Here is a 21,687-nt window from a genome sequence, read left to right as displayed (position 1 = left end):
AAGAGATTTCCGCGGAAGAGCCTGTTGTTCGTATATTTATACATTTCCGAAATCACATTGTAGTGACGTGTACTGAACACAACTACCTGAGAAACAGCAGATACAGCAGATAAATTTATTATAGGCCATTACTTTTGTATCGTTTATTGCATTTATGGAGGGAGAGGTGCATGCTGGGTAATGGCACAGCTAGCGACCGGGTGACTTTATTCACCCGCTTCGCCTGTTATCAGTCCATACAATGGGCGTTATTAGCAGAAATCAGTCCCATAGATGTGGGCCATCCACCTGCTAGATTGTTCAGAAGGTTGTTATCATCCATCCAGATGGAGGATCACTGACAGGAGCGTGGAAGACTCCAGAATCCACTCTGGCTGGAATCCGGTGGATACAGCAGTGTTACAGGTAAGACCATTTAAACGGACAGCATTTATAGAATGACTATTAAAAGTCAGCGAGTGTCAATAATGTTAATTTGGTTATGTTAGTAATACACCGAGTGCTAATATAACAGCTTTAAGATGCATTTGTAGATATTATTACGTGTTTTACCGTCTTTATGGTGCTAGCTTAAAGTTACGGTGTAAACGTTAGCTTATATTGTAGTAAAGCTGTTACTGTTTAAACGATGTTAGCACAGAAATATTAGCTTCTGTCATGACTAATGAAGTTACTAATTAATAAAGTTTCCATTAAAGTGATTAATCGCAGCCACAGATTGACAGTAAATATCTCGATTAGCTTCAATGCATCTGTAATAAATATGTGCAAGTTTCAGTGCTTCGTTTAAACTGTATGATACTTATACTGACCCAGGGTCAGTGTAAAATACAATCCTAGCTGTGTGAACAAAGCCTGGCTCGTTTAATCCTGCATGACAAACCTCAGGATGCAGGTTCTTATTACTCTTTCCTGCTGGCACACCTGTCACACCTGAGAGTCAGCTAGAAACTTACAGTGACGTGGACATCATGCAAAGACTGCCAGACTCTGTAATACTGTAAATGATCAGTGACTCAGGTTAACACTAAACTTTAAACAGTCCCTCTGTGTCTCTGTGTGTGCTGAACATCTGGAATCAGATTGAGTCAGGCTGCATCAGCTGAATCTGTTATTTGTAAATATCAATATTTTTTATTCAGGTGTGGGGATAATATGTAAGACTGCAGTGAAGCGATGTACCAGATGAATCCCTGGCCAAAGGTATCGTACTTAAATCAGACTACTGATCCAGCCACATCAGCCTTTTGTGAGGTCTGTTTAAAGTAGACTAAAAATGAACTGCAGGTTCCTGAGAGGTGGACTGTGAGCACAGAAACACATGTTCATACATACAGCTGTAGCAAGCTTACATTAATTTTAAATAGACTTGTTACTCTGATGTCTGTCTCTCTGTTAGTCCTCTGACAGACTGGTACCTGTCCAGGTGTGCTCTGCCTGTGACTACTGGGACAGGCTCTGGCTCCTGTAATAGAAATGTTCTATTATTCTCATTTAAAGTATTTAAGTGCTTATGCATATGCTTAGTTGTGACACTGTTATAGACTGTTCAGTGAAAGTTTCTAAAACTAGATGAACTTACTTCAGCATCAGCAGTTTGAGAAAACAACTCCCTTTACAGGTGCTGATAAGGCCAAGGGCACAAAACAGCATAACCATTGATCCGTTAGGTTTCATAGCGAGGCGCGTGAAGTGTGGTATGATCAGTTTGTAACTTCCTCCCTCTTCCTTGGAATGCATAAAGGAATAGGAGCACGACTTCTGTGGCAGAGCTGACATGACTGTGAACTGTGATGTTTGATGTGTGTTGGCTCTCCTGCGCGCAGTAATAAATAGCTTGATCACAGCTCTTTCTGTGTTGCAGACTTTATTTACAAACTTCCATGATACCCCCCACCCTCCCACTGTGAACCTGAATTGAATATTCAGAAGAAAATGAATGGATAGACTGACATTTGTTTAAATACTTCTAGAAATCTGAGCTGTTGGTGTGGTAATAATATTAGAGCTAGCAATCTTTCTTACTGAATCTCTACTGTGAGTCATGTTACCTGAGATTAATTCTATGTTTACCTGTCAGCCTGGACAAATGCGCTGTGTGAAGGATGTAAATCAAATCAGATCTTAACTGCTTACATTTAAGGAGCCTGGTCATATTTAATTGTAATATGAACCAATGATTTTTTGATTGCTGATTCTAAGAGAGTCTTTGTGGAAATCCTGTTTGGCTTTTTGTCATTTTAATTCTCTTTTCCATTTTCCAGAACAGTTCTCCACAGTCGCTGTCCACATGGGTCAGTGGGACCAAGCAGCACTCTGCCAATGTGTGGACTCTGACCAGCAACATCCAGCAAGACCCAGGCAGCGTTTTCTATCTCCCAGCTGGAGTTTTTTGTTTGTCTGTGACTGGAGAGTCAGATTTTTGTTGAAGCTGGAGGAACAGCCTCACACTTGCAGAGGTAAGTCAGTTTGTAGAGATCCCTCCCATCTTGACTTTTATGTGCTAGATTTCTTATCTGAAACAGTAATATTTCAGTGACTGCTGCTTATACCACAGGTTAATACACGCTACTGATCCCTGATGGGAGAATCATCACCTCTGCCAACAAAGAAGCCTGGTGGATATTTGTTTGCAGTCTGATGATGGGACCTCATGCTCTGCATCTTCAAAGTGTGTCTGATTATTATTCATACACAGTAATGTGAAGTATGTTTATATCTAGTATAACTGAACCAACCTGGTGCTCTTCATTTATGGAGGCTGTTGAGTCTGAATGTTGGATGTTGTGTATCTCGTGTTCTCTGGGCTTTGTTGTCCTCAGTCTTTTTGCAGAATCAGAAAACAAAACCAGGATGATCGTAAATGTTTCTTCTCCAATTGGATGATGATAAAACTGTGACACAGGATGCCACGTTTAGTCTTGTGATGAAGCAAAGCTCAGGACGAAGTGTGATTAAATGGTACCCACATGTGTGCTGCTGAGAAGGATGTACAAGGGCACCTGCAGCCAAATCCAAGCCTCCTCAGGTTAGTTGTAGTTGCAGAATGCTATAGGACTGAGACAGCTGAGGCATCAAATGTTTGATTAAACGGATGAAAAAGAGAAGTTTCTTCCCTATAATTATCACTTTTTAAAATCTGTAGCAACTTCAAGTCTGTCAGCGTGCTGAGGTCACAGAAACAAGAAAAGAAGCTTCAGACTTCAGAGTGTTGTTTACAGTTTTCTATCATCATGATCTCCCCTGAAGTTTATCACTATTAGCCAAGCAGTAAGTCCACAGTACTGTAATGATGATTCTGAGTTTGGTCATGGTTGCATAATATTTTAATAATATACAATTATTTTTTGTAATTCATATTTTTTCTGTTAATCAAAAATTTACTTTGTGAAATTTGTATTAGAGAATGCAGAATGTGACAATATATTTGTTCAATATTTAATTTCTTTCAGTTGCAATTGTTAAATAAAAAAATAATAATAATTATATATATATGTGTGTGTATATATATATATATATATATATATATATATATATATACACACACACATATATATATATATATATATATATATATATATATATATATATATATATATATATATATATATATATATATATATATATGTGTGTGTGTGTATATATATATATATATATATATATATATATATATATATATATATATATATATATATATTCTAATTTAGCAAACTAATTTATCAAAAATATATCTGTATTAGTTTTAATACATTAATTTGACACCTGTATTGAAAATACCATATTGTATTCATACAGAATCAGTATGGTATCATTGTTTGTCTGATTGCTGAAACTAAGAGCAAGTTTGATCTGTTTAAATCTAAAGTATCCAAAGTTGAGCTCTAATGTTTCTTCACGCTTGTGTGTGTGATATCTGATTTCCTACATGCTGACAGAGCAGAGCGGCAGTTTGTTCTCACAGATGGTGACGGTGTGGAGAGACGGTGGTGTTTCCTCTGAAGAACTAGCAGAGTCACAAAGAGCACCAGTCCATCTCACCACCTTGACTTGCTGACTGATGCTCGTCTGCACTGCACAGAGGAAATCAACTGACCGAGGTTTGTCCAGTGCACTGTTATGAAATGTATATTTGTTTTATGCTTACAGATATGTTTTTCTTGACAGAGGCTCTGCAGAGGTTAGACAAAGCAGAGAAAATATGTGCTTTACATTTTACTGTGATTTACTGGGACATTTGTTGCCTGATGTTTAGCAGGAATGGAGGAATGGAATCAAAGGGAGATGTTTTTGATGTTTTTGTAATGTTCAGTATTATTTATTTGCTTGGTTATTTTAGGAGTGTTTCTGAGTGAGGGAGAGAGGAGTCATCATCCAGGTAAAGTGACGTGGATCAGTGGATACACTTGTCTCCCCTTTAAAGGAGATACTCTTAGAGAGAGACGATCCGAGTCATCCCTAAATGTTAGTGCTTTCAAATACACAAACATTTTTAAAGGACAAAAACGAACATTCAACTTTGACTGTAATACAAATAAATCTTTGCATGTGTGTTTTCAAACTCTCAGATGGGCAGGATATCAGTCTTGGACTGTCTAACCTGCCGGAGCAGCACTGAATGACCACCACACATGAGCATGTTCCTGCAACATTCAGCAGCTTTGCTTTTGGTAAGCAGAGTTGCCTAACTACAGTAACTATAAACACATGATATCCATTTCTAACAGCCTGGTTACTTCCTGTCAGTTTTTTTAGAAACCATGTGGTCACCTGACCTAACACTGTTTCTTCCTCTTCCCCTTAATGTTGAAGTGTCAAATGTCAACCAGCTGGAGAGGAAACTAAACCAGTACTGGGCTGTTTCACCAACACGTGCCAGATGCTGTTCCTTCATGGTGACATCACCAGAGACAGCCCCGCCCACCTCAGGACCTCGCCATTGATCATGATGATTATAATCGGAACTAAGACTGTACAAATCCACGACCAGAATGTTTAGATGCTTTCTAATTATTCATGAATACTGAGAGCCTCTTTCTGTGTTTTGTCTGTTTTGGGTTGTTTTGTTTTTTTACCTCATTTGTTACTAACAAAGTTCACCAAACTCACACAGTTTACATTCTGTATGTTTCCATCTTTACCAGCCACACTCTACCTGCATTTAAGAAAATAATCCTTAGAAATCGTCGTTTTTCTCTTTTGTAATTGATGATAATTCAGTGAATATACTGCGCTGCTTCATTTATTGCATCACACATTGCTTTAAGTTTTTCAGTGTCCAGTTATTTTTTACTGCTGTTTGAATTCTCTGTATGTTTGACCCTGTAGACTGTTTGATGGACTGCTTGTCTTCCTGTTTGTAACCACTGCCTGTTTTTGACTAAAGATTTGGACTTCTGACTTTAACACAGCCTCTGCGTGTCCTCCCTTTGTTTCCTCTTCCTCTGTGAATGTGTTGCATGTGTCACAGATTCATTTTATTAACAGCTTTCCCACAGTGAGTTGCATCAGCATTCATTCACAGCACATTTCAGAAGGATTCAGATTAATACAGTGATCTTATAGTCAGAATTATCCTGACAGACTGCCACTGTAAATTATCTTTCATCAGGTCAATTTTAAAGCTCAGTATTTCAAAGCAGGAGTTATGAAGAATCATATTGGCATTAGGACTGTAACAATATGTACTAACAAAGTCAAAGTTTTTTAATTATGCTAGAATATTGGAAGACAATCAACTTTTAGTGTTTTCTGCATATTAATTATACTGAAATAGAGATGGTGACCCTAACTGTACAGAAGCACACTAAACAACTGACAATCTAACAAACATTATTGGCCTGAGCCGTCATGCACAGTGAGTCTGATCCTGTGCTGTGAGAGTATGACAAGCATGTTTCTGGTCAGTTTGGAAGAAATAATATCACAATGTTGATCTTTTTTTCAATATTCCTTCTCTTTTACAACATAAACTGTGATCAAAGCTACTTATGTTCACAGCATGTAATAATACTGACAGTCCAGTGCATTGTGGTCTGTTGAGCTAGGGTTAGGGTTAGCAATTCAGACATATGTCTGACATATTACTCTTGCTGGATATAACAAACATCTAGGAATTCATATTATAATTTGATTTTCATGAAATATTCATATTCAGTATCAGTCATTTTATATTTTAACCACGTATCCACCCAGGCTCATGGTGGGGCAGGGCTCTGTCCTGGGATGCTTGAGTGAAAGGTAATGTACACCCTGACCAGGTATCCAGTCTGTCAGAGTTGTTTTCAATATTTGGTTCTAAAATATGAGTGAAAACAAAAATCCAACTAGGATTCTTGCATATCATGAATGAAGTCTGTCTTTGACTGTATTGTCCAGCTGATCCATCAAACCCCCAGCAGGTGAACCTTATTCATGACATAACACAGTAACAATGTAAAAAATTAAACAGCAACAGTCTAAATGTAAAGTGCATTCTAAACTCCTCTTCAATAAATTATTTGGATGTGCAGTGAGTCATTCAGGACTGTAAAACGTGAACTACAGAACCCAGAGTCTTCATCATTAAATCTGTGGTTGCTTCATTTTTCTATCCTATATCAGATACTTTAAAGGTTTTAGTAAAGCTGCATTCTCATGGTGAGGCAAAGTGCTTTATGTGCGTGCGTGTCATGAACGGCTATAAAAGCCCTTTAATTACAGAACAAAGCGGGGTTTGAGTTTGAGTTACGGCAGACTGTCGCTACTTCTAAACGGAACGCAGCCTTCCTACGGCGGACAGCTAATAACAGGAATCGGACGCGCGGCCCAGCCTAGTCCACAGCAACCACCATAGCAACCGCCTAGCATAACTTTAAAAACATATTCTGTCTTCATAACTATCAAAAACGTGAAATGATTTGTAAAGCATGAAAGCGTTACAGCTGCAGAGAGCTATGGCGGTATCTTTGGAAGCTGTTTGCATAGCTAATAATATACGATGTAACCATGGAGACAGTCAGTCACGTGAGCTAGCGGTGCATGTTTACTACAGTGATTAAGGTGATTGTGTGCACAGCGTCCACACACTGCAGAGGGTAAAGACATTACTTCAGTATTGTTTTATATTTATATATATTTGTCTTGTGTTGACCATCACCTCAGGTTCACCATTACAGTTTCAGCATACAGATGCACACTGTCTAAATATGAACACATTCAAAAAAATCATGTCTCAGAAATAAGCACAGCTGTTCATGTTTGTCATTATAGTTTTATTTGTAAGAAAATTGTGAACTTCAAATTGTTTATCAAGTCAAAGAACATTTGACAAGTCTGAGTCATTCCTTTGCCCTATGAGAGCTGGAATAAATATATATCCTGACAGTTACAGTTGAAACAGTAGAGACAGGTAGAAATGGGATCAGATTAATCTTTGCTTAGTCAGACACGTCCTGTGTTGGCCTTAACCCAAATTTTCCTCGGGGTCAACCTTCAATAAAGTTTTATTGAATTGAATTGAATCATATTAAATAACAAACAATAGCACGATCCGTGTGATTTTGCATCCATTTCCAAATTGTAGTCAAGCAGCCCAGTCTCATAAATGGGTAACAGAAATGTCTCTAATGTAGACGTGTACAGTGTAGTGTAAGCATTAAAAGATCATAAAGGAAACACTACTATTTATGTGAAACTAATTGTAATAAAAAATGAACAGGTGCTTTACAGATTTAAAAGAAAGAATCTGAAAACAACACTTTTTTGGTCTAAGTGGTCAAAGTAGAAAACAGAACTGATGTTCAAGAACAAACCGTAGCTGCACTGATATTACACATCTCGATTGTTGTGGTGAACAGACATGTTGCTTTTAAAACCACATGCAGTATGTGACCATGACTGTCCACTGAGACCATGAACGCCACGTCGCTGAAGTCTTCTTCTTCTTCTTTTTCTTCTTGCCATCAAAATGGAAGCAGAAAGAGCACGAGCTGCTTTGATCTACTGAAAGGAAAAAGCAGAACATATGAGCTGAAACCATTAAGATAGAAACAATCACTCAATGCAGTCTCTCAGGTAGCTTAGCCTGTTACAACTGTTGATACAAGCTCAGTACAGTTAACACAGTGTCAGGGAACTCCAGTGTGGGAACTAGTGGCTTTAGGTTTATAGTCATTTAACTTTCATCCATTCATTCATTTAATTCAGGAGGAAGAAATGTTAGGTTGAAGCAGGCTGGTTACATGCATTTGGTCCCATGCTGTCTTTAACCAAATGACTTGGTTCACTTTATGGCTGGGCTGTATGTGGGGTTATATCATGTTATTTGGGCAGGAGTACCTGTCCTCTGTTAGACTTAGAAAGTTTCTCCATAAGCAGAGCTTCTAAGTCTTATAGCTTTTAGCACATCTGTAGCTGTGCAGGCTGACAGGTTTTTGGTGGCTCTTTTTACCCCACACTGGTTGTGAGTGTGTAAATAGCCCCACTAGTTCTTTTGGGTTGCAGTTAACTTGGGAGAAAGGGGTGGGTCTGCCAGGACTAGATGAATAAAAATGATCTGGGATACATAAATTTCATAATGCATGCATATATCTCTATCAATTAAGCCTGGCCTGAGGGCTGCCATTTTTACATTCAGTTATTTCTCTTAGAAATGCTGGATCTAAATAATGAATGTGTTACAGTCAAACTGACACTGGTCAGTGTAAATGGCTCATTGGGACATAGAAACCTTTAAATTAAATCCCATCACCTGATATCGAGTGTCAAACAACATCAAAGCTGTAAAAGCTGTTTACAGTCAGAATTTATAAAAACTATGATTGTAAATAAATTCAAACAAGTGAGCTTTTCTCTTTGTGCTGAATATCAACACTGTGACTTCTTAGACTGTAAGCTTCACATCAGCACAGTTGTAGAAGCCGTCACTCCAAATGTCTTTTGATAACAAGAAAAAAATACCTTGTCAGTACACGGCCTGAAGTTCTTCTCCAAACATCTTCTGCCATCGGCTTTGTCTGCTGGTTTGAAGACAATACACCACAAAAAGATGATTTAGTCACTTTGTCTGCATCATGCAGCTCGAATGTGTTGTGCAACGATGTTAAATAGCCGTCGTTATCCCTCTGCTGTGTCAGTAGGATTGTACTGTACAGCATCTCATTGATATGCGAGGAATGCTTATGTAACACGATAACAGACATCTGGTCTTACATCATTAAAATATAACGGGCAGGAGATATTTAGATATTTTTATATTACATCTTATAGCTGACAGATATTACTAAATAGATATAATTTACTAAATGGTTGAAAACATGAAAAATATGTCCATAATCACAAATGACCATGAGAGCCAGTAGAATTAATTCAACTAGACACTCAAAAGACGTCCTTAAATGCTCTTTAAGTGGCAGAACAAACGAACAAACAGTTAATCGCTTACTTGAGATGAAATCTGCTCTGCTACTTTGAAAACAGCTTCTAACTAGTTCCTCCTTTAACAGGATGACTGCTCAGGGGTAAGGCCATCATGCAGTCCAGCAACCTTTATGGTTCTGCTTTGATTCACCAGGAACTATTAGGGAAACCTTTCAGCGCCTCCTGTGAAAGACACAGGGATAAACAAACATTTATTAACATGTTCCACAGTCTTCCAGTTTGATTTTCTCATCCTGTGGACAACAACGTACAGAGATGCAGGTTTATTGTTAACTTTTGTAAGGTTTCTTTACTGAACATATCCAGCTGCAGCTCCACTGTGATCCTGAACTGGATAAGCACTTGAGAAAATGTGTCAATAAATGCACATACATCAGCTTACTATATTTATCCAAACAGACGGGACTTCACTGAGTTAGAGACTTTAACAGTCTCTTCTATGTAAGAATGTCTCGTGCTGATGGACCTGCAAACTTGACAACAAAGGTTTTTCAGACTACATGTAGCTGTCCTCTATGTCAGCTCACACATTTACATTCATGTCACACTTATTTCTGCTTTCCCATTTTTATCATTATTACTTACATTTTGATTGGATACCTTGAGTTTGTAAATGATCAGATTACATAATTGGAATACAATTCAATACAATTCATGTATCCAATTCAAGGTCGCGGGAGGATGAAGCCTATCCCAGCTGATACAGGACAAAGACAGGCTGCCAGTTATTGCAGGGCTAAGACAATACGTGTAACAGAAAATCCACTTAAATGTTTGATATTTCTAATAATAATCATAATTATGACTATTATTTGAAATATTATTTAAAGGTTTCTCTATAAATACATTTCAATTTTTTTTATAACCCCAAAAATTATAAACCTGAGCTGTTTCAGATTCTGACCTCTGACCTCAATGACCAGGCTGTGTCCTCACTGCAGCTCCCTCTTGGAAGTACGTCTGCTTCTTGTCTTCTCCCAGTGATGACCGCCTGCCCTTAATATCACGTGCTGTACCTGAGGAACAAAAAAGGACAAACACTTGCCTACATTTAAGAAGTACATTCATACAGAGGTAATTTATGGAAACACACTAGTTCACCCTTTGGGAGGAATCAGCTCCTGTGAAACATTTCTGTAAATCAACATCGTGGAGAATGAAATGAGTTCTTCAGGTGACTCAGCAGTCCCACACTGACAAATGAAACTTCTGGGGAAGAAGAATCTGGATTTTTTTGATTTCCAATCCAGTTAAACTATTAAGGATTAAGCAACAGTGATCATCTTTGCTCTTCTGAAATCTGTGTTAAACAACAACTAACATAAATTAGTAACAAAAATACAGCTGAGTAGAGGCTTTACAAACCACCAGCAGCCATAATGCTAAATTTTAATCTTCAAATGTTTCTGAGCCGTCTTCAACCTGTTTTTAACACAGAGAAGTCCCACAGTCAATGCAGCCTGACTCAATCCTAAATGTTCAGCACACACAGAGGTACAGTTTAAAGTTTAGTGTTAACCTGAATCACTGATCATTTACAGTATTACAAAGTCTGTCAGTCTTTGCATGATTTTCCACCTCACTGTAAGTTTCTAGCTGACTCTCAGGTGTGACAGGTGTGCCAGCAGGAAAGAGTCATAATAACCTGCATCCTGAGGTTTGTCATGCAGGATTAAAGGAGCCAGGCTTTGTTCACACAGCTAGGATTGTATTTTACACTGACCCTGGGTCAGTATAAGTATCATACAGTTTAAACGAAGCACTGAAACTTGCACATATTCATTACAGATGCATTGAAGCTAATCTGGATATTTACTGTCAATCTGTGGCTGCGATTAATCACTTTACTGGAAACTTTATTAACTAGTAACTTCATCAGTCATGACAGAAGCTAATATTTCTGTGCTAACATCGTTTAAACATTAACAGCTTTACTACAATATAAGCTAACGTTTACACCGTAGCTTTAAGCTAGCACCATAAAGACGGTAAAACACGTAATAATATCTACAAATGCATCTTAAAGCTGTTATATTAGCACTCGCTGTATTACTAACATAACCAAATTAACATTATTGACACTCGCTGACTTTTAATAGTCATTCTATAAATGCTGTCCGTTTAAATGGTCTTACCTGTAACACTGCTGTATCCACCGGATTCCAGCCAGAGTGGATTCTGGAGTCTTCCACGCTCCTGTCAGTGATCCTCCATCTGGATGGATGATAACAACCTTCTGAACAATCTAGCAGGTGGATGGCCCATATCTATGGGACTGATTTCTGCTAATAACGCCCATTGTATGGACTGATAACAGGCGAAGCGGGTGAATAAAGTCACCCGGTCGCTAGCTGTGCCATTACCCAGCATGCACCTCTCCCTCCATAAATGCAATAAACGATACAAAAGTAATAGCCTATAATTAATTTATCTGCTGTATCTGCTGTTTCTCAGGTAGTTGTGTTCAGTACACGTCACTACAATGTGATTTCGGAAATGTATAAATATACGAACAACAGGCTCTTCCGCGGAAATCTCTTGTCGTCAATAAACAACGATTAGGGATCAGTATAGTATTCAATAGGAGGACCCTGCACGTCAATTCTCGACGCCAGGGGGGTACCCTGCGCGTCGATAAGTGAAGCAGAGGGAGCCTGACCATGCGTCACACATTTGACGAGTTGGGAGTGAGAACGTGTTGAGAAAACAGTGTTCAAATCTCCAGTTAAACGAACACATAAAAGGTGTTTTTCAAATAGTTTGTTTATGTGAACTTTACTTTTTGTGGAAAAATGTTTTTCTCTTTTTGTTTTATAATCCAAAGGATTGTTCAGTCATGCAAGTCAAACACTTTTCATGTTTCACTATATTTTAACTGTTCTGTCTATAAATAATTTACTTGCACCATTTTGGTTATTCAGCAGAGAAGGTCAATAACGTAACCACCTCCTTCATCACGTTGGTGTCTTTCATTATATTTTTCATGACTGGAGACGTGGCTTATAATAACAGCAACAACAAAAAGTAATACAATAAAATGAGGTAAAATACTTACATTTAATTCATTTTATTTAGTTTTTTCTTTCAACTCTGCTATTTATTAGAAATTTTAAAGTTTAAACTGTTTCCTTCATGGAGTTATATTCTCAGTTAAACAATTCCTTTTTAATGGTATTACAAACGTAGCAAGAGGTGCTACCTGTCTGTTTCTTTATGAATCACACACACACACACACACTGCTGTTTTCTGTTGATCATTGTTTAGTTTAAAAAATGCAGAGAATTGTTGGGTTTTCTAACATAAAGAGACACTGAGGTCCATCCACTGTCTATGAGAGAAATATGCTTTTGAAAATAAAACCCACTGACATGGAAAAGCTTTTTTAACAGTGTGAAGATCAAACTGGACATCTACTCCCAGATAATCAGTGTAATACAGTTCCATACTGAGTGAAGTAAAGTTAAAATATTATAAATTCTATTTATAATCTTTAATTCTATTTAGAGTAAAATTCATGTTACATGGAACATCATCAGGATCTGACAATGATAACAGAGGCCAGTAGGTGTCACTGTTGAGTCAGGTGTCAGATTGCATCTAAACCTCAAAACAATTCTGGCAGTAGCTGAAAAATTTCTTAAAAACTCTGAAAACTGATAAATATTTAAAAATACATTTCAAAGTAACTGAGAAAAATGTATGCTTAGGCCAAATCTGTGACATGTCAGTGGCAAATAAAAAGTTAACAACACAATTAACTGAACAGCAGTTAGATATTTTGGAGAGAAGTAACTTATTAATGAATTCCTGAAATGGCACAGTCTATCACAAGAAACTCATTGAGGCTGCATAACAGACCTGCATAATTCAGTTATGGAACTATTAAGATACTGTATTTATTTAAAAAAATAAGTACACATTTTTGCATTTACTTGTTGATTTCTTTTTTATTTCCCTTTTGTAAATGAATTTGTATTTCCTAAAAAAGAGACTGTGGGAGAGAGAAATTTGACAGGTTTCTGTTAAAAAAAACATGTAAAAAGATTTAACACTTGATTCGGTGCATAAAGTTTGCTACTTTGTCAGCTGTCTTGATGAGTTGTTTCTTATCTCATGTGTTAAAACCACATCTATGTTACATCTGGAACTTTTTCTCTCAACCAAGAATGTTTTTAGTAACATTTGCAAACTGTACAAAAGATCACCTTCCCAAAAGACATAGTCATGAGAGTGCTTATAAAACCAGTGTACCCCCTCTAATAAAAGGTTAAGAAAATGATTGGCTTGATTGTTTCTATATGTATCTAACAAAATAAATAAATAAAAAGAACTCTATCGGGAAGTGACAAAGTCTGGGTGAGTGGGAATAAGGATATAACGAATGATGGAATGCTAGAAGCTTGATTACCAATGGTCCTTATTTGAAGCAACTCATTTTCAGTTAGAATGAGGAAACAGATCCTCCAGGAGTCATGGAGGTTTGTTAAAGATATCATCACTTTCAGGGTAATAGACACTGCATCTGAACTGGAGTTTTGGCTGGAAAGTGAAATATAATAAATAATCCATGCAGAAAAGTAGAGCTCAACTGACTTGAGGAAATAGGTGTAAATAAAAGGAGCGCTCTGTGGTGTAGAGGCATCAGTGCACGTATCTGTTAAGGGGAAATGGCAACAGCGATTTCAAAGGTCAGGAGGTTCAGACCTGACAGAGGTCCACAGGAGCGTGGATTTGTGACATAACAGACTGGAGAAATTTAACAAGCAAGATGATTATTACGTGTGTGAACTTTGTGGCAGTATTGTAACATAAATCTTTCACAGGAAAATAATTGAGGGTGTAAAATCAGAAAGTTAATTCCTAAATAAATGGGAATGGCAAAGAGGAAGACTGGTAAGTCCTGCTTTGAGTAGCAGAGAGGATGTGGCACTAAGAAGAAAATGTCATACGTTTGCTGTTGTGCATTGTTCCAGTAGTTTAACTGTGGAAAGGAGGCAGGGGGAAAGAAAACCCCCATGATTCAATAATTCGGTTTTGGACTTTATGTTTTTACCTTTGTGGATTATCAGCCAACAGATAACCAGACGTTTCACTTTAAGTCCAGTCTTCAGTCTTTAGTGTAATTCTCAGCCCAACACATTACTATTATTATTATTGTTATTATTATTATTATTATTATTATTATTATTATTATTATTATTATTATTATTATTATGAAACATTATTGTCCACGAATCATCTATTTTTTATTTCAAGGGGAATGTAACTTGCTTTTCAATTTTTGCCTATTATATTTTCATATTACATTTTTTTAAACCAAAACAATGATATTATTTCTTTATGAAGAAAAAATTTCTGAATTGATACTACATTTTTAGAAACAATTTTATGCACGCTCGTCACTTAGCATGTATGTCAGGGACGGGATAAGAGAGAGAAAACAACTTACACATATAAATGTATATGTGTATATATAATTAGGACTTTTCCTGTGAAAGGAACAGGAAGACGCCCTTATCCCACACGCACTGAACCTAACGGGTTTCCGGTAACGGTACAGCGAGTAAACAAGATCAACAGTTAATCTAACAGTAACTACAAGATGAGGACGGGATGACTTCATTCCTTCGGCTTCTTTTTTATTCTGTTTCATCTGCAGGTAATAAAACCTTTTGAATCTTTGAACTCTAACTTATTTTCACATCTGCAGCGCGTTTACTTTAACGTTGTGTTAGTCTGACCTTTGTTAACTGAACTTCCACACCGTGGAATAATAACCGAATCCTCTTCTTATAGATTTAAACGTAGTTTTTATTGCTAATCTTGTCTCACAGTTGGTCATTGCTCACACTTGAAATAACTACAAAATAACTACAGGAGTTATATTTTTCATACTTTTTGGATATTTTATTTAAAAATATTAAAATGCTTGTTTCACAGTGAAACACTCGCCGATAAATCACTTCACTGGATCTGCTGGAAACCAAACGTCACACAGTTTGTGGGTGTTGCTGTGGTTGAGGCAGTTTACTTGGAGTGGTACAAACGTGAGTGCTTTAACATTCAGCCAAGCGCCTACAGAGCGCGGATTATTAGTTTGAAACAGCAGTTCAACCAAAGTGAAGGTTACGGTATTTATTTATTTCTTCTTATATACCTTCTGTCTGATTATTATAAACCATGAGATACACCTAAGGAAAACTGTTTTGCTAAATGTTAAAGATTTAAAGTTCTAATGTTGTGCTTCTCAGATGAGATCAGGAATGATCAGACTTTACTAATATCAACATATCTTAAAAAGCATGACAAAACAATGCATTTACAGAATTGTTCAAAATTTTAGTCTTTTAGATTAATATATGTATCATAGTTCAGTGTCTCTCTTTCTCTCTCTCTCGTTCCACGTTTTTTGCATCTTACAGACTAGAAGTGGCCGTGAATATGAGGAAAGCACTGGAGAGAAGTCTGGCTTTTTGAAGTCTGGCTTTATTGGACTGGATTTGAAGACACTGTCATGGGCTTCACTGAAGGCTGACGCTACCAAACAGAGCTGAGAAGCTGACAGTAATAAAACAAAGCTAAATGAAGTCTTCCTGACTGACATCTCTCCAGAGCGGCTGAAATTGTTTTTGGATGGTGGGAGCAGCTCCCTGCAGAGAACAGGTAGAATCACATGACCTCATGAATGCAGTGGTGTTTATTTTATGTTGAGTTATCTTTCTAACAACACAGTTATCTTTTAAAGGACAAAGCTTTGAGGCTAATTTTGCATTTAATGATTTTGAAGGTGGATGAAAGAAGCTGTGTGCAAACACTGCTGTACTGCTACATTTTATGGACAATTATAGTTTGACATTTTTATCAATAAGTTTGACACAAGACACAAATAAGGAAACAGAAATTTGTGGTGCACTGTTACTTATAGTGTTCTAATAATCAAGACCAGGTGACCAGCACACACAGCATTATCGACACTCGTGGTTTTCTCCAGTTTTAACATTATAACATATATTCTTTATAGTTCTGCACTAAGTCTATGGATATCTATCCATTGGGTAGTTTTTATCCTTTATTTGTAGGTAAGGGGCTTCTCTGAAAAAGTTAGATATTCATAACTGATAATCAGTTTTTTGCATGGGCAGCAAAATGTCAAGCTTCAACAAAAAAACAAACTCAAATGCAGACCTGAACTGAGAAAACAGGAGCTCTGATGAAAGCTGATCAGAACAAACTGCTGCCGAAAAAGAATCTAGAAAAGAACAAAGACTATGGAGTCGACTACTGGCTCGAATCAAAGTCAAAACAGACAAACTGACAACTGTCACAGGAAGAGACACGGCTGCATGCTCACACAGAGCTGATTGGACACAGGTGAAACCAGGGAGGAAAAGTAAAGCCATAAGAAGAAGAAGAAGCTCAGAACAAGTTGCTCTGTGGATCCAAATAGAGTGTACGATAGATCATATGACAGTTGGAACCAGGCAGGAGTCTCTGTGGGTTGGGATATTTGCAAATAATGTTGTGATCTGTAGTGAGAGCAAGTGGAAGAGAGCCTGGAGAGGTGGAGGTATGCTCTGAAGAAAAGAGGAATGAAAGTCTGTTAAAGCAAGACAGAATATACATGTATGAATGAGTGGGAGGCAGGTAGAAAGAGGCAGAGTGGAGTGGGTGGAGACGAGAAGGTTTACAAACTGGCAGTGAGACATGCTATGAGGTATGGTTTGGAGACAGTGGCATTAACGAAAAGACAGGAGGCAAAGCTGAAGATGTTAAGATGTTCAGAATGGACAAAATTAAAAATGAATCCCTCAGAGGGGTAGCTCAGCTCAGGCAGGGCAGTTTGGAGATGAAGCTAAAGAGGCGAAGCTGAAATGGTTTGGACGTGTGCACAGGAGGGATAGAGGATATTTTAAGATGAAGAATGTTAAATGTGAAGCTGCCAGGCAGAAGGAGAAGAGGAAGACCACAGAGGAGCCTCATGGATGTAGTGAAGGACAAGCAGAGGGTTGGTGTGACAGAGAGGTGAGACTGAGGTAGATAATCTGCTGTTGCGCCCTGTAAGGAGAGGAACCGAAAGAGTTCTTCAGTGTTTTCCAAACAGTGTATTCTCCAACTTTTCTTTTAGCTTCAGCTGCTGGTGGATGGATGGATCTACATTATTTTATATTAATGTTTGTGATTAAAAGAATGATTTTACATGAACTGAACCCATGTGTTTTCATTTAGTGCATTCATGAGTTCAGAATTTCAATTCGTGCAGTAGTTACTGATAATATCTCCATGTTTCTAAAGTTGCATTTAGTTTAGATTGTGCTATAATTCATCCGTATCCAGCTGCTAATAAGCTGGTGACACTCACTCTGTTTTGAATTACAGATTTAGTTTTGATTTTCACATCTTTGAGTTCATGTCAGTTATTTTCTGCTGCTGCAGCCATGTTTTTCATCTAACACTTGTTTCACTGTCAGTGTTTCTTTTTCTCTTTATTGAATTTCTTGTTTATTCTCGTCTTCTTTCCTTACCTGTTTTTCCTTTCTCATTATTATTTCTTCCATCCATTCTCACTCTCTCACTTTCCCACCCTCCCTCTCTTCAGTTCTTCCTTCAGTGTCTCTCCTCCAGAGGACTCCCTCCTCTCCAGCTGCCGCGCTACAGGTTTCTACCCAGACAGAGCCGTGATGTTCTGGAGGAAAGATGGAGAGGAGATCCATGAAGTTGTGCCCCACAGAGAGATCCTCCCCAACAATGATGGGACCTTCCAGATGAGTGTTGATCTGAATGTTTTATCAGTTAGACCAGAAGACTGGAGCAGATACGAGTGTGTGTTTCAGGTCTCTGATTTCAAGTAGAACATTCTCACCAAAGTTTTTGTTTGGAATCCAAGAATAGCAGCTGTTACTACTGAATAACTAATGGAGATGCTAATAGACAAGAAGAAACAAATTCAGTGCTTGTATATATATAAAGTTATAACTGTTTGTTTTATTCCAATATGCAAGATATCAATGTTATTTGTATTCTTAAAATGAATCCAGTTTAAATTTCAGGTTCACAGTTTATACCAGGGGTGTCAAACTTTTGACCCGTGGGCCACATCTGGCCTGCGATACAATTATATCCACCCCATGAGATAATTTCATGTGAATTATTAATAAACTCTTTGGTATGTGGGAGACGAATCTTCAGCCCTTGAGAATCCATGCAGGCAGGAGTGGGAGTTTATTTTGATGGGCACACCATGCGGCCAATAACATACAAAGATAGACTGGGATCAAACCATTATGTGAAAGAAGGAAGGGGGGTAGATGTTCTTAGAACATCAAGTGTAGCCAGGTACACAGAGAGATGAGGGTTTTAAACACAAACGTTTCAGGAAAAAGTGAAAAAAAAAACATGAAATAAGCAGCACCTCAATGACACTCAATGATACTGTAAACTGCAAAGCTGAGTGCAGAATTTATAAGACTAGGAGCTGGCTAAAGTGATACCTGATTTTATTTTTAGCCATTTTCCTTTGTAGAGGACAAAAGGTTTCAAACTTGTCCAGGCCTTAAAACTCATCTGTGTTCTCCCTGGTAAATGCATAAAAATAATGCTTTTATGAAAACAGAGAATAACAATAGCTTCCTTACAAAAAAATTAAATTTTCAGTTCAGTATTGAATATTACACAAAATATATACAGGATGTGTTTGAATGGTAGAGGTGCAGATATGTGTGCATGTAGCACAGAGCCATGGCTCTCACAGGCCTGAATGTGTGCTTGAAGTCATTTATAGTTCTTAACTTGTTTGGTCTGCTGCTCACCACACACAAGCACAAGGAGAAATTTTGGATTTTTAACTGTAATTTCATAAGTTTTACACATTTTCCAGATAAAAACCTCCCTTATGACCATTCATACTACAAAAAGTACTTAGGCAGTTAACAGTTTAATCAAAAATAGGTTTCTGTTTTTCTCCTTCTACTATAGAAATGTCTATTTTTTATGACTACAGTTATAAAAAAAAAAGTAATTTGACACATTTATTTCTTACAATTTAACTCCCAAGATTCATACTGACAGATTTCTTTCTTTGTCACGACAGCCTTGTCTTTATCATATAGAAAAACAGTTAGATAACTTCTTTATAAGAAGGTGAGTACAACTGGTTCAGCCAACTTAAGATCAAAGTGGGCTGTATGTGGCCCGCGATGTAAAATGAATTTGACATGACTGTTTTAGACCATCCATCCCTGTAAAGGACTGAGTGGAACGTCAATATATCAAAATTCCTCAGAGGGAAGCACATAAATAATTAACTTGAAGTGAAAGTTCACTCTTCTCATATGTGAGCAGAGAGCACAGAGCGTGAAACAGAAAGTCCAGCTGAACAGAGAAAGTTGATAACTGCTGCTGGGTGTGTGGGGTGTTTTTTTTTTCAAGCTAACAAACACAAATAAAGCCTGGCTGTGTTCTGCTGTAATATACCCCACCTGATCCTCTAATACAGACTACCAAAATGAACTCATCTGGGATTTAAAATTGTTTTTTCTTCTTTTTATTTCAGAAAAACACTTTGCACCACTCTGATCTGTGCATTTAAAAAATGAAAAGAGTAGGTTCTTACTGACTTTGTCTGAATATTCCTCATTGTGATATTATTGATGGCTTATGAGCAGGGGCGTTACCAGAATCTTGAAACAGTGGGACCTTAGCCCAGCCCTGAAATCTCTTGGATTTTCGCTCAGTAACAGCACTTTAAGGTTATTTACTAGATTTTTCAATGAAATTAATATTGGATGTCAAACACTGTGTGCTACCTAAAGCTTGAAGTCAGGTGTGTCTGTCTGTCTTTCCCAGAATGATAGTAAAATAAACAATCAGAGCAATATGACTTCTTCGTTAATTTTTTTCTCTTTTTTATTAAATGTTAACGAGACAGTTGTCTGGAAGATTACATGTTGACATGTTGATAGCATTCATTTATTTTTGTTACTTTTGAAATCCCTTTTAAAAGCCCAGGGTTCAGTTCTGAATCATAGAGCAGTTTCATGAGACACCAAACAAGCAGGAAAGATGAAGAAGAGATTAGCATCAAAACGATAAGACAGAGGTGGTGCAGTTTTAATGAGGTCATTATGGCACAACAGAAGCAGATAGACCAGCAAGTTTATAAATTGAATATCACCATGAACATGTTAAAACACCTGCAAGTGGAAACCCAGCAGGTGTGACATCACCGTGCAAAAGGTGATAAAAGACCCTCCCATCTATTCCAGCATATATACCCAGAATTAAGCCCCAGGAGCCTCCTCTAACTAAAGCTGAATTGCACCAAATGCTGAAGAATAGAGAAAGAGCAGCAGTACCAGAAGAGAAGAGGATGTAGAAGAAGGTAAATCCTTCAGTCTGCAGAGGTGAAGTCCTCCAGTGGCTTCACAAAAGTTTGCCAGACTTAATTAGCTGATTTTGTTGTAACTTTTTGTGATAAGTCCATGGCAGACCGGTCCACGTTTCAGTGCTTTTCAGCATGCTTTATTTTCTCACACGATTGCTGTACAAACCCTCGGCTGCAGCTTTACAGCTCACAGCTGGACACGTTACCAATAACAACGACATTCTAACAGCAGCACAGACTTTTAAGCCGGTGAGGCGTGATTGCAGATGCCGCGCAGGTGAGTACATCTCTCCTGCAGTGGCACTGCAGACCACGCTCTGCCACATACCCCCATCACCCGACTGAGGCTGGGGAGCCATCCAGCTGAACATGTCCAGCGGTGGCCCCGGAGCTGGTCTCCAGCACCTGCAACCCTGACAAGGATAAGCGGAAGAGAATGGCTGGATGGATGAATTTCAATTAGTTTCAGTATTGTATAAAGAAATAACAAGTACTATTCTTGGGAAGTTAATCACAATCACTTTATATCCGTTGCCCTTCCTGCTTAAGCACCACAGCAGCCAATTTAACTAGTGATTCCGAGGCTTAGTGTGCACTAGACATTTCCTTCTGTCCGTTTGTGAAGCAAGTGTTAGTAATAATAGGTTTATTAACTAACCTTTGTGGTTATCAACTTATTGCAAGACTTGTTAATTTGTGTCGAAGAGAATTGTTGTGGAAGCTAACTGTATCTTGGCATTCCATGTGGTGGACCGCATCGTTTCTATTCTAGGCAGTCTAATGAATATTATTGTATTACCTGAGCAGTCTGTCTGAAGGTGTTATTAATTGTTCACATTTACAAGTTCTGTTTGCATTGTTGTCTGATTGTTGATGTCCCACCGGGAAG

General features: G+C 37.8%; 4 long non-coding RNA genes across 4 annotated transcripts; 3 read left to right on the top strand and 1 right to left on the bottom strand.

Annotated features, from left to right (window-relative positions):
• Window positions 1-229: 229 nt before the first annotated feature.
• On the top strand, window positions 230-2,650 carry LOC135933508 (uncharacterized). The gene is made up of 3 exons (XR_010573778.1): window positions 230-405; window positions 2,265-2,459; window positions 2,558-2,650. It is a non-coding gene; the product is annotated as an uncharacterized LOC135933508 (long non-coding RNA).
• Window positions 2,651-4,011: 1,361 nt separating this feature from the next.
• Window positions 4,012-5,225, top strand: LOC135932715 (uncharacterized). The gene is made up of 4 exons (XR_010573606.1): window positions 4,012-4,097; window positions 4,337-4,461; window positions 4,566-4,667; window positions 4,810-5,225. It is a non-coding gene; the product is annotated as an uncharacterized LOC135932715 (long non-coding RNA).
• A 2,365-nt stretch (window positions 5,226-7,590) lies between these two features.
• Window positions 7,591-9,579, bottom strand: LOC135933506 (uncharacterized). Its single transcript, XR_010573775.1, has 3 exons — window positions 9,422-9,579; window positions 8,938-8,996; window positions 7,591-7,977 (listed from the first exon to the last, which is right to left on the bottom strand). It is a non-coding gene; the product is annotated as an uncharacterized LOC135933506 (long non-coding RNA).
• A 5,391-nt stretch (window positions 9,580-14,970) lies between these two features.
• Window positions 14,971-20,281, top strand: LOC135932714 (uncharacterized). Its single transcript, XR_010573605.1, has 4 exons — window positions 14,971-15,077; window positions 15,359-15,465; window positions 15,841-16,081; window positions 18,015-20,281. It is a non-coding gene; the product is annotated as an uncharacterized LOC135932714 (long non-coding RNA).
• The last annotated feature ends 1,406 nt before the right edge of the window (window positions 20,282-21,687 follow it).

Source organism: Pelmatolapia mariae, linkage group LG22, assembly GCF_036321145.2.
Source record: "Pelmatolapia mariae isolate MD_Pm_ZW linkage group LG22, Pm_UMD_F_2, whole genome shotgun sequence".
In the NCBI taxonomy this organism is placed as follows: Eukaryota; Metazoa; Chordata; class Actinopteri; order Cichliformes; family Cichlidae; genus Pelmatolapia; species Pelmatolapia mariae.
This window is presented reverse-complemented; position numbering and strand designations above follow the sequence as displayed.